Source organism: Magallana gigas, chromosome 8 (genome assembly GCF_963853765.1).
Source record: "Magallana gigas chromosome 8, xbMagGiga1.1, whole genome shotgun sequence".
Taxonomy (NCBI): domain Eukaryota; kingdom Metazoa; phylum Mollusca; class Bivalvia; order Ostreida; family Ostreidae; genus Magallana; species Magallana gigas.
In genome coordinates this window covers 20,991,971-21,003,503 of record NC_088860.1, presented here as the reverse complement: position 1 = coordinate 21,003,503, position 11,533 = coordinate 20,991,971, and positions in this window count along the sequence as shown.

Below are 11,533 nucleotides of genomic sequence, written 5' to 3'. Positions count from 1 at the left end.
TGAAATCTGGTATAGTTTTATATACATGCAACTATTTACCACCAAAATTGTTAATTAAAGCATAGCGTAATCAGTTTGATCGTTAGCTAGCTATGAAATTGTGAGTCATAAGTTCAAATCATGCTGGGCTTTTAATAATTTTTCCCTTTCCTAAATTTGTTTTAATATATTTTTGGTCATCTATAGTAAAGTTGAAAATTCTAAAGTGGGAAAGTACTGTTGTTGTTTTTTGGCAGTATTACCGGTAATCAACAAAATTTAATCCCAGATGAATTTTCAACCAAAAGTGTTAATAAATACTGTAAACAAAAGTATTCATAAATACTGTAAACGTACTACAATGGGCTGTGTATTCTGTATAGCGCTTTTGGCGTAATGCTGCTTTCGTTAAATCAAGTACATCCCTACATGCCATGCATATATCTCTATGAATAGTCACTTTCAAATCTACGCCAGCTTGTTGAAAAACTAATTTCCGCCAAATATCGTACACGCCAAATATAATACATTTACAGTACACAATTGATATGTGATACATTTTAAAAGTGATTACGATAAGATTAAATTAAATCCAAACAAAACTTTATTTGGTTTAAAATCAAGGAAATTCTAACCCAACGAATATATGTGATTCAACAGTGTATTGATCCTAATGTACTTTTATTCACAGGTGCTTGAGGACAGGATCGCCCCCCCCCCTCCCCCCCCACTCCACCCCCCCCCCTTTATTATATATTATATATGTAGAGGGTCTGATTTTTTTTAAATATTTGTTTTAGGTAATTTTGGGCAATGAATGCATAAATTAGATTAGAAATATGTCATAAAAGGATAATTTAATAAAAAATATAATAATTAATCCTAGGGGTCTATTACCTTGGGGGGGTTGGATTGGGGGGGGGGGGTCGATCCTGTCCTCAAGCACCTGTGCTTTTATTCAAATCAATATCGGCAGGTGTTCCATATCACCTAATTAATGTTTCTAAAACTATGACCTCCAGAGAATACCGGGTAGACAAGGAGAAAAATTTGAATGCAAAATACTGAACAAGAGAAAAATTGTCAATGTGACAGCAAACAGGGTTTTTTTTTTGTGTGTGAACAGTATTCATAATCCATTTGTCAACCCTGAATTGATAAACACAACCCATCAAGAGAAATGGGGTACCCTATGTGCAATATAATCTGTGTGATAATGACCAAGTTCAACAGTTGGTATTTTTTTCCAAAATTATTAAAAATCAAATCCAAGTAATATGCACATCTCTAACATACCGTAAGTACAATTGATTTGCAAAACAACAACTTCCTATCTCGAAAACTGTATGAGGAGTTATCCGTACAATAGGGGTACCCAATATGCAATATTCTGCAAGAAAATGACTAAGTTCAAAGCTGTTATTTTTTTTTAGGTAATCACAAATTACAAAGCTCACCGAGACGAGGCATCATCCTTATGAGACATCACCTTTATGAGACCACCTTTATCATATTATATGAAAATCATACTTTATGATCTTGGATATTCATGGATACTGTTTTGACACAATATTGTATATATATCATCTGTAAAAAATTGTATGATAGTAATATTGCATCCTTTCATACAGTATTATAAGATACAATATTTATCAATCAAATAATATAAAATACCGGTACATTGTTATATTCAGTAGTATATTCTCACTATATAACTCTATATAGACAAGTAGTCAATAACTGTGATATAAGCTCGTCCGAAAAAAATTGACCGGTCAATATTTTTTTGATATTGACTGGCTAGGAATAATATCTAGAGAACATTCCCTCTATTTCAAATAATCACCTCTGATTTGTTGATTCGTAAACGATGACGTAAATAACTCTTCGCGACTCCATAACAAGGTGATGTCATAATAGACAGTCAGTCAAGGCAAGTTAACAACGGACGTGCAATGCAACGGTTTGCAATCTTAACGGATACACTGTATAAGGATTTGCGAATTACTGTGAAGTAAAATCAGGTAGAACATTTGTATGTTAATTCTTACGGGCGGTGGAATATCACCAGTGACAGTTTGATGCTGAGGATATTTTGGAAATAAACTTTGCACAAAATTGAATTCGTGAATTCTTTGTTGAGCTGAGAAAATTACGGCGATCTGTTTTCAATTACTTTCTTAAATTTCGGTTTGTTTCTTCATATAACAAAACAAATGTTGACCGTGCTTTCGGGCAACATTGATTATATTAGCCCCCTTGGGACGAAAATATTGCCCTCCACTTTGCGTCGGGCAATATTTCGTCCCTCGGAAGCTAATATAATCAATGTTACCTTCAACCCCAGTAGATATTTGTATAATATTGCATCCATTCATACTAACAATATATATCATATAATACAATAAAATACTGTAATAAACAATGATGAGATATGATATTGTAATACAGTGGAGCCTCAGTTATCCGGACGCTTTCGTTCCCAAGTCCAATCGTCCGGATAGGTGAAGTGTCCGGATATCTGAAATGTGTCTATTGTTGTCATGAATGATAATGTATTTGTATACAATGGCTTCCAGTGTTGATACTAGGTTTTTTTGCCTTTCATAACATATCGCAACACATGCTAGAGTTGTCTGTTGATATGAATGTTTTTAGATATAAAGAACTCTGCTTTATTTTATTATTTTGTCATGAAATATTAACCGGACAATAATGATAACTGAATGTAGCTTAATTCTTTGTGTCCAAGTGTGATATGTGTGTGATACACTGTTGTTACCAGTAGTAACTAAGATATAATCATCAGAGGCCACCTGCAAAAAAAAACCTCTAAAAACCTTAACCTCCTTTAGCATCCTCAACCTATAGCTCAGATTCAGCATCCAAGCCTGTCTTGTGCATCACTATCATAAGACACACCATCCATGAAAGTTTGGTAAAGTAAGGACCAGCAGTAACTTAGATATTGCTATCAAAGGGCACCTGCAACAAAAATTTAACCTGCTCCAAAAACCTTAACCAGATTCAGCATCCAAGTCTTTCAAGTCCATAAGTAGGTTCAGATGCATCATCCATGCAAGTTTGGTGAAGATAAGACAAGTAATAGCTTAGATACAGGACCTGCAACAAAAACTTAAACCAGGTCCGGACGCCGACGCCGGGGTTATAGCATAAGCTCCCCTTGACTTCATCTCGGTGAGCTAAAAATTATCAAAAATCAAAATCCAAGTAATATGCACAGCTCTGATGTATGTACAAATGATCTGCAAAACAACAACTTCCTATCTTGCAAACTGTAGGAGGAGTTATCGGTACAATAAGGGTACCATTTAGACAGGAGGCTTCAGTGAACTTCATAAGACTTCATTTATATAATTACTGTTAATGTAAATATGATGAGTTTTTTAAAATAGGTTCCATATTTTGTTTATAAAAATTACTTCAATGGTGTTAATGAATTAAGGCCACAATCCAGTGATATAATTTGATTTTCATTTATATTATAAAGAAATTTGATTCAGAAGAGTATGGAAGCAAAGATAATTAAATGAAATCAACATTTCAAGGAGCTTCATATAATCATATTACAGATACATGTAGTATATGTACCAGTATAATAAAAAATTTACTTTCATCAAAGCACAACTTGTAACTTGTTGTAAGAGAATTCAATTAAATGACATTTTAAATCAAACCTAAGGATGTTGAAAGCAGCATATTGAGATTTTATGAAATTGTATATACAATGAATTAAATAAATCAACTTGAAGAGAAATGTAATTGAAAACAGAACATATGGAATAAATATACAATATAAATGCACATTTCTGTTTTCCTGCTTTATGCATGCACTAAAAAGTGTAAATGAATCACAATTAAAAATTTTAAAAAATATGTCGTCAGGTGTTAAATTAATCAGTCTTAATTAAAATGCACTTCACATCGTTGGTTATTATTTTTTAAAGCTTGTCAAATAAGTTCTGGGAACTGGAGTAAAAAATGTGTACCAGCATTAGTTAAGTGATTTATTACTGTAAAAGGATTAGTATGATGTAATTGAAGTTTGAGTCACAATAAAGTTAATAAGAAGCATTGTATTTACACTGGCTGTTCAGCAACAAGCCATATGAGCTAAAAATTCATTTTATCTCTCCTCCCCCTCCACAAAAAACTTAAAAAAAAAAAACATGGTGACAGCCCAATATCAAAGTATCCAAGAATCTGAATACTTGTAGCTAGTGGAAAAATAGTACGCATGATTAATCTGTACCTTCATGACATTTTAAAAGGTTACATAATGCGTCATCTGATCAAGTTGTTTATTTATTGGAAAACATATCCCTGAAAGTTCAACCAATATCCATTATCCATGTTTCATGCTTTGCATCACATAGTTCTTTCATAGCTTAATTAAGCTCTGGTTCAACAGAAGGTCATGTTATTAGCTTACTTTTGGAATTCTACTTTGGAATGTCTATGTCTACTAACTATTTGTAGTTCATGATAAACTACAAGTTCATGATGACGTACAAGTTAATGACGAAGTACAAGTTAATGATGAACTACAAGTCACACTTCATGATGATTTTGTACATAGTTCATGCGTGTATTCTGTGATGCAGAAAACAAGCAATATTTTTTGCATATGGCACAATGGTCAATAATTATCTCTAAATAAAATATTATTTATCTCAACCTGAAAATTGTTGTAAAGTTACAAGCAATATCTTTAGCATATATGGCATAATGGTCAATAATTATCTCTAAATGAACTATTATTTAATTTATCTCAGCCTGAAAATTGTCTCAGTATTATCTATAGCACTAAGTATGTCACAATCCTATTAATTTACAATATTGGTTTGACTTTAATTTTACATACGGTAGTGTTTTATGTATCCGGTATTGACTCTGCTCTAGTTGTCCTACTTAATTGTAAACAATGCCAATATTAAGCAACTAGAACACCGTTGTATACACTGAATGAAAAATAAAAATGATTGAAGTTAACAAACTCAATTATGAAAACAGAAAAATGAAACACAACATTTCCCAGGATTAAAAAGGGCACAGATTAACCAGGATCTCAGGTATGCTTCATTACAAAACCAACTTGAGACCTACATGTATAGTTGTTAGCTAGCAATCTCAGAAGCTCGCTAGAGGCAAAAAAATTTAAATGACAAATCATTTCTAACATTTGAATATTAACTTAGTGTAATGTATCATTTAATTGGTATATTCAGAGTCAATGTATCATTTACTTGGTATATTCAGAGTCAATGTATCATTTACTTGGTATATTCAGAGTCTAAAGACGCTTAACCGTTAGAACATATATTTTGAACAAGTACAAAATATACATTCATTCTAGAAAAAAAAATGTACAGTAAGCAATTGGATTATTGTAAATTGCTAGCATCACAATGATCCCCGATACAAAGGGGCCATAAATTTCACAAATTTGGTAGAGTGTTTTATGGACATCATTGCAATGCATTAGGTTTTTTTCCAACATGTGTGGAAGTATGGAAGAATATTTTTGAAAATTTCACTTTTTTTTTAGTACTGTATATTTGGTCCTGCCCTAAAGCACCCAGGGTGGTAGAGCCATGAATTTCACAACTTTGATTTCTCTTACCATAGAAATGCCTCACATCAAAAATGGTAACAATTGGTCTTGTAGTTAATTTTAAGAAGTTAAAAATGTAAAATTGTTCACACACAACGAATGATGCAAATCGCAAAACACACACCGATGAGCGACTCAGGTGACCAGGTTATAGGGATGACTAAATTATTAAACAATAACCTACATGTAAAAATTTATGGTTTTATCAAAATCTCTCTCTCTCTCTCTCTCTCTCTCTCTCTCTCACCCACACAAAGACTTTCTGTTCTCTACAGGTGTCCATTATTGCACATAATGTTTTGAAACCTAATAAACATTCAAAGTTCTCTGGAGATTAATTCTGTGACAATCTCGACTCTTGACTACATTTCTTATAGCATATCATTCTTAGGTTTTATCATTAATCAATAGTACCGGTACTTCGATAAAATTGGGATGGAGATATAACAAAATTGTCAAAAGAATAATTCACCATCATACTGTACCTGAAGAAAATGTTATATGGTTCTTAGAGGACATTACTGAAAAAACAGTCTTTGGCTAGGATTATGTTATCAGCTAAACCATGGGTTCATTAACTAACACACAATTAGCCCAGTTCTGTTAATGAAGTCTTTAGTCTTTAGCTACAAAAAAAAAAAATTAATATTATCAAATGATTTAATTGTAATTGCAGAAATGAAAGATTACCTGTTCAGCAGTTGGAATATAATGTATATACTGGTAATTAAAATTGTTATTAAATTAATTATCATATTGCATTTTTAATCGTAAGTAGATGTCGATGTAATCATTTGACGTCACACTTGGACAACGGAACTGAACAATGCATGCATACTGATTTCTACGTTATAATACAATATAATATAATGTAGCCATGCAATGATTAACAGAACAGTTATGTATATAATAACAGCCAAAGATTGTAGGAAAAATGTTATTACACACCCATAGGGTTTATTACCCATGGGTAATTAAATTTTCAGTTTATATTGTAAGTGTACTTTAATATACAATACTATACATTATCTGATTATGTACAATGTATATCCCTCACAAAATTCTTTATTAATTAAGCAATATATGAATAAGTGTATCAATCCATTTACTCATCTTACTTTATTATTACATTGCCATTAATTAATTTAGCGATTAAAGCCGGGGGTGGGGTGTTTAAAGGTGTTACACTTACGTTTTTTGTAAACAGGTAAAAGGGGCCTGGGTTTGATTTTGTTTGTTTGGTGGGTTTTTTTTCATTTTAATCTACGAAAAATATCGAAGTGGCATATCAGCAATGCCATTGATATTTATCAAAGTTTGGGTGATAATTATGGCATATGTGTTAAACCTCCACTATCATGACTACAGTACTGTATGTCCACGTTGAACGTATCCTATTGCGATCGAATTTCCTCGATAAAACAACGGGGGAAATGACTTAACTTTCAGTATCAAGATGACTGCAATATTGCAATATATGTGAATGTGGTATCAATTTTTAGAACAAGTACTTACGTACAAACTCTCCGTTAACTTAGCTCTTTAAGTTACTGTATACATTGATCATCGACCCACATGTCCAGCAATCGTTATCGTCGTAAACAACGAACGACAACTCTTATATAAATTTTTTTTCTTCAATCAAAATTTTTAAAGGCTTTTGTTGTATGAATCTGTCTGGGCATATTATTGTATGGTTTTAGAAATGGGTTTTCTTTCTGGGTTTAATTATTTTTTAAAAGGAAAACATTTAAAATTCCAGTAAACAAAAAAAGGTTCCTTTTTTACATAATAACAAAATACCCGGAACTGTATAATGACCTGATATGTATAATGTCCTGATGACCTGATGGGCCATAAAATGAAAAATAAAGATTGTTATTATGAATAATTTTTGTTCTTTGTAATTGATTATGATTGTAAATAGTTTTTATTACTATAAAAAATTAAAAAACAATAAAACATATTTTCAGTAAGTTTTTATTCGTCATTTAAGAAATAGATGTGTATAATGTCCTGATTTCTATGTATAATGACCTGATGACCTGATGATACATAAACAGTCAAATTAATGACTTCAAATATAATTTTGTAATTTGGAGCTATGCATATTGATTATTAATACTATAATCAAGAGAGAAAAAATGAAAATATGCGTTCGATTAGATTTTATAGACCATATAAAAAGTAACTGTGTATAATGTCCTGATTTGTCGATACAATGACCTGATGCCCTGATCGGAGATCTGATCATGCTAATAGCGTATTCATCATGAAGACAAAATATGCTCTGTACGAAAGGCATAGTTTACTGCATATATTGTTCATCCGAATGTTCAAAGGTGTTATTAGTATTAAACTTAATAATGATTGTGTTGGTTTGCATTAAAAAGTTAACCGATATAAGTACATGTGTAAGATTTTCTCATCCATAAAGAGGATTTTATGAATTCATGAATATAAAACTAAACATTATTTAATACATGTATATATTGACAAAAATATCTAAAATATCATATTGATTTAAATTTTAGACCTAATAGCTAGTATATTGATCTCACTGATAATTATGGTAATTCAGCCACTCAACTATGAATTGAAATAATTATAACCAGTTGTTATAAAGCGGCAATTTTTACTTTGATACTATCGGGAAAGCAAAGTTTCAAAAACTTTTTAAAACATAATCAGAAACAATTATCAAATTTGATCTAGATGAAGATAGTCTCCAACGATTGGTCACTGCATCTATAGCAATTTTCTTCTCAAAATTATAATTCACAAAGATGATTGGAGCGAAGATGTACATTGTTTATTTTGATCTGTCGTAAGGCAGAATATATTTTTTTCATTGGTTAAGTAAGTAATTTTTGCATGCGCGATCATACAAAAATACATATTCATATTGCTATTATCGTCTCATAATTAAATTTGTATCTATTTAAGATTAAATTTTTCTCTACAAATGTAAAACGCGCTTCATTTTAAAAATGGGTTTTGCGTGTATTATTCATCGCGTTGTCTCATTTATTAGGCGTTTGTTCAGGTAATAAAAATATATGAATAAAACTATCTTGTACTTATAATATCATCGTTCAGGATGCGCAATTTTGTACACTGTTCTTTGGTAAATATCTATATAAGTATGTAATTATAATGGGGTGTTTTTTTTAATGAATTCATGTATTTTTAACTTAATCATACTTTTGGGAAAAGTTTAATTTTGAACAGTGTACGCGATTGCCCAGGTATAGTATAACATGTATGGATACCTAACGGTGACAACTAAGTACATGTCTTTATTTATTTTCACATGTATATACACCTCCTTTCATATCTGCGTCTGAGTTCCTTCGGGGGCTTCTGGGAGGAGATAATGCTGGACATTTGGGGGAGACTGCAATATAACTGTATATGTTATATGAAGTCTTCACCCATTGCACGTCCTAACTCCCAGCCGGGTATTACAAAGAAAGGAGACTAACGTGATAGGCCCCCCACTAACCAAGGGTATACAATGAAATCAAATGAAACATGCATATTTTCTCTGTAAATATGAATGTGTATATATATATGTTCCTCACACTGACAACCAAGACCCTTCAGATCTCTTTGAAATTATAATTATGACCAATTGAAATTATCTTTATAACGGAATCTAATTATACACGAGAGATTGATATTATGTCCTTACACCCCTTTGTTTTCTTAAGAATTCACACCTTTTCAAAATCAACGACCCGTCAGTTCCTTGTTTATTGAACGTACACAAATTGTTATTTTGATAGAAATGATAACTGAGATTATAACGTTTAGGAAACTCGAAAATACATTTAATTTTTTAAGGTGAACTTGGTATCTGGTTGTTATTGTGAGCAATACATATTTGCATATTCATATATATGTTATACATTGCTCAAATTCCGTGTGAAGAAAATGTTTTTGTTTGTATTGTTGGCATTATATCTACAGTAGGGGTGACCTTGATAGGAAAACTATCAGTGTTCCACAGCGTACAACCAAAGACAGATCGCTAGTAAAGTACATGATAGTTTAGAATAGGAGATCAATGTTTTGTGTACAACCCGAGACAGATCACTCCCTTTCGAATAGGATAAAAAATGAGGGAGAAAGAATGAAAAAAAAAAGACAAAATGAAAAAAATATATATATACAAAGAAAAAAAATCAAAAAAAAAAAAAAAAAGGAAAAAGATAAAATAAAAAGATTGAACCCTCGATAAGTATTTGTTGTATGTATTTGTAAATGTTTGATAGGGAGAGTGTACTATCCTGGAAAGGCCTAGCCTTCCAAATCTAATGCAGGAGATGATTGGGTGTGAAGCGGGGAAGAACTTCTGTGATATATGGAGACATTTGGATTGTGCAGATGTAGAATCAGATTCAGAGTTTTACTGCACACCACACAGACGAACGCAGTAGAATCAGATTCAGAGTTTTACTGCACACCACACAGACGAACCCAATGAGTGTCACATATTGTAAATAGTTTGTAAATAAAAAAAACCAAAATGTAAAAACAAAATGTCAAAAAAAAACAAAAAAAAAAACAAAAAAAACAAAACAAAACAAAACAAAAAACTATACAAACTAATATGGACCCAGAGTAGAACCACGTCCACGTCGTTGGGTCTGGAAACATGCATGGGCATGGCTAAGAGTTCTACGTTCACTCTAAAAATAATTAATAATAGCCATCAGGTCATTACTGTTATACTGAATATCAGGACAGTTCGAAATGCAATCAGTTTTCAAAAGGCGGTATAAAATATTCTTAAGTCGTGACGAAATTATTATTTTTTTAATAAACAATTAACGTCATATAAAGATTAATCAAATATAAGTATAAATAATTAAATATCATCATTTTAATTATGTACAATGTGAAAATAAAGTTCATCAGGTCATTATACAAAATATCAGGGCATTATATCCGTCAGATTTAAGAACATGTAATAAAATATTCCAAATTCATTACAAAATATTTTTTTTTCTTCAAATAATCATTTAAGAATATAAAGATTAATCAAATAATATGCAAAAATAATTAAAAGCCATCTATTAATTATCTAAAACTTGAAAAGAAAGTTCATCAGGTCATCAAGTCTTATACAAAATATCAGGACATTATACCCGTCAGATTTAAACACATGTAATAACATATTCCAAATTCATAACAAAATATTTTTCTTCTTCAAATAATCATTTAATAATATAAAAATTAATCAAATAACATGCAAAATTTATTAAAAGTCATATATTTATTTATCTAAAACTTGAAAAGAAAGTTCATCAGGTCATCAGGTCATTATACAAAATATCAGGACATTATACCCGTCAGATTTTAAAAACGTAATAAAATATTCCAAATTCATAACAAAATATTCTTTTTTCAAATAATCATTTAAGAATATAAAAATTAATCAAATAACATGCAAAATTTATTAATAACCATCTATTTAATTATCTAAAACTTAAAAAGAAAGTTCATCAGGTCATCAGGACATTATACATATCAGGTCATTATACAGGCCCCAAAATACCCTTTTATGTAGCAGTAGTGGGGGGGGGGGGGGGGCAATAGTATTTAGGTAATATAGTAAATCATGTTTGTTCCATAAGAATTCAGAAAAAGGAGTTCAAAAAGGTAGCTTACGTATTTTGGAAACACAGATTAAATCAGAGACATAATATATAACAACCATGTATACTCTTTTCTCATTAAATCTCGGGTTCTTGCTATATATCTTTTTTACTGAGGTGGAAAAATAATTAAGTACCACGTACGATATTATGGAATTTTTTTATTTTTTTTATTTTTTTTTTTACCTTATACATTTATATTTTTACAAAGTAAAGTTAATAAAGTGAAGTAATATAATTGTAATCATAGTAGATC